This window comes from Manacus candei, unplaced genomic scaffold (genome assembly GCF_025592945.1).
Source record: "Manacus candei isolate 608988 ecotype Guabito, Panama unplaced genomic scaffold, ASM2559294v1 h1tg000077l, whole genome shotgun sequence".
NCBI lineage: Eukaryota > Metazoa > Chordata > Aves > Passeriformes > Pipridae > Manacus > Manacus candei.
In genome coordinates, this window is record NW_026138125.1 from 5,476,739 (window position 1) to 5,479,571 (window position 2,833).

Sequence of the window (2,833 nt, forward strand, 5' to 3'; positions counted from 1 at the left end):
GTACTAATGTCTTTGTCTTTATCTTCTTGCAATAGCTCCAGTCCCCTCCATACAGACCCCAGACTGTGCCTCAGTTTCCCCTGAGCTGCTGTTTGCTGCAGAATGGGAACTCTACAGACTCACATATGTGTCTCTTGGCCAAGACCAGAACAGCAGAAATGTTCCTGTACAGTCTCAGAGAATTGTTTAGGTTGGAAAAGCCCTCAGAGATCATCAAGTCCAACCATTCCCCCAGCACTGCCAAGCCCAGCACTGACCCGTGTCCCCAAGTGCCACATCTACACAGCTTTTAAATCCCTCCAGGGATGGGGCCTCCACCGTGCCCTGGGCAGCTGTGCCAGGGCTTGACAGCTCTTTCAGTGAAGAAATTTTTCCTTAGATCCAACCTAAGCCTCCTCTAATGCTGCAGTTTTCCCTGCAGCAGAGGAACTCCTTTCAATCCCCTACCTGTCTCCAGCTGCCAAAGTTTGTAGAAGTTACAGGAATTTAATTATCTTCAGGGCTTCTACCTCTCTATTGAATTGGATTGGAATAAGCCAATGAATTGGTGAATGGTTAATGAAGGAAAGGTCTGGCAGACAGTGTCAAAGCTTCGTTGCTTCAGGAGCGTTGCCCAAAAGAATTGAACTCAGAAAAGTGTGGGACTTCGATAAGTATAAAACAGCATTTGAACTGTAACAAAGATTGCCTAGTTATGGAGCAAAAGAGAATAAATCAAGGGATTAAACAGAGAAAAAGTCAGAGGTCTATCCCCTCCTTGGATGACAGAGGTGAAAGGGATTAGAAGTTTCCACGATTGGGAATATAGTCTTCCTAAAATGAGATAGTAGTTTCAAAGTCCAAAGATTAGACAAAACTTGTTTATTCAATTTATTAAAGAGGTCTCAGGCTTAGGGTTCTCATTCCTTCTACTTGCTATGGGTTTCTACACACTGGAGCAGGAATAAAAGTCTAGCCCAGGACATTTGAGTGTGGAGCACTCAGTGCTGAAGGTCCTTGTGGGGCTGGGACCAGGCTTGGTTCCTCCTGGAGAAGGCACAGGCAAAAAGCTTTGTAGAAATCCACACACTTCATTGCACCACAGAGGACAGAGAAGCAAATGGTTTCTCTTGTATTTAAAGTGACAGTTTCAAGGCAAAATGTGAGTGTTCTTGTGCAAATATGCAGGCAAGAGGCCTTTGGAAATTACTCAACAAAGTTATGGGGCTTCCTGAACCTGAGCCAGGCAAAAATACTAGGACCTGACCCAAAAGGAAATATTTTATAGCTTGAATGCCTTTTACCAATTTTTTTTTTTTTTTTTTTTTTTCTCCTTGGAAATGCTTCTTTCCTCTTGTGGCTGAGATGAAAAGATTAAAGTATGATAATGATGCAGTGGAAGAGTCATGTTTGGCCAGGTGATAACTGAGCATTTTGGGTATTCTGGTATTGGCTTTCAAGCACAAGTGCGTGTGCACATGAGTGTTATACCTACAGTTATGCGTGTAAGCAAATCTCCTTTTTCTCTTTTTGTGCTATGTCTGTGCTTATACATATATTTGAGATGGCAGTGATAAATGGATCTGAGAGTCCCACTATCCATAGGCATACAGGGATTGCTGGAGCAAAGACTGCCAGCCAAGGTGAGAGCTGATTTCCAAACGTACTCATTTTAAAACTCTGCAAGTTTAACTCTTACTACTAGAGGTATTTTAAATTTTTACTTTTCCTGCACAGGGTGCCTTCATCCCTCCTCCATGCAGGAGGCCTGGAATAAGCAGGATTGCAAGGGGGGGCTGATGCCCTTCACCTCCCACTCTCAGACTGAGAGCTAGAGCTCCACAACACTTTTCTTCCAGCCCACAGGTTGTAGCAAGTGCTCAGTCACACCAGCCCTCTCTGTGATTGTACCTGCATTATTTATTAGCCAGAGGATGTAACTCTGTCCCTTTTTTCAACCCAGCTTCAGTGACTGTGTATTCAGGGTCAATTCACTCGCCTCCCTGCAAGCTGTGCAGGGTGAGGAGAAGCAGGGATTTTCCATGCCTGTCCCTCGGCTGGCTCTCAGCACAACTCCACTTCAGATTTTAGGGCTTTGCGTGGATTCTTAGGCATTTGTGTGTAAAAGTATAAGTATTCCTTGCAAAGAGGCAGATGCACTTGATGTGGAGCATCAAAGCAGATGGGCTGCACTGTGGAGAGGGGTTTCATCACAGAACTGGTAGTTCAGAATAAATCCGTGTCATATTACAGTATTAAGATATAAAACCAACTTGATAAGGAACACAGAAAACTGCAAGGCAAGCTGCTTGTAAGCCCTGTGCTCACAAAACAGTCCATATACTCTGACAGCTGATCTAATTTTCTTTGTAATAATTCTAACAGCAACTCCTAATAATTAGCTTGATCTAATTTAGATTTGCATTTCTTCTTTTCAATGCTATCCTATTACAAATGGTTGAGGAACCTGTCCTTAAAAAAAAAAAAAGATATTATCCTGACAACCTAGGACTGCTGTTGGAGAAAAAAAATCGCCTGAAAGGGTTTCAGGAAGTTACAAAACTCCTTTACATGGCCTGTTGGATCTGTGTATGATTTCCAACATTACACAAAATAAATACCAGGAGACTGGTGTGGTTTATACAAGAGTTTATAGAGAAAAAAATCCACCCACCAGCTCCCTTGCTGAGGATTACAACCAGGTCTCTGCTGCCAAGTTCTCTGTTTAGGTAAAGCATGAGAAAATCTGCCATTTTTTTAGAGTCACAAAAGGGGTGCTACAGGGGGGCAGTGAGAAGCTGACAGCTCTCGCTGCTTAAAAGGCAGCTGTTCCTTCTCAGGTACTATTATTAAT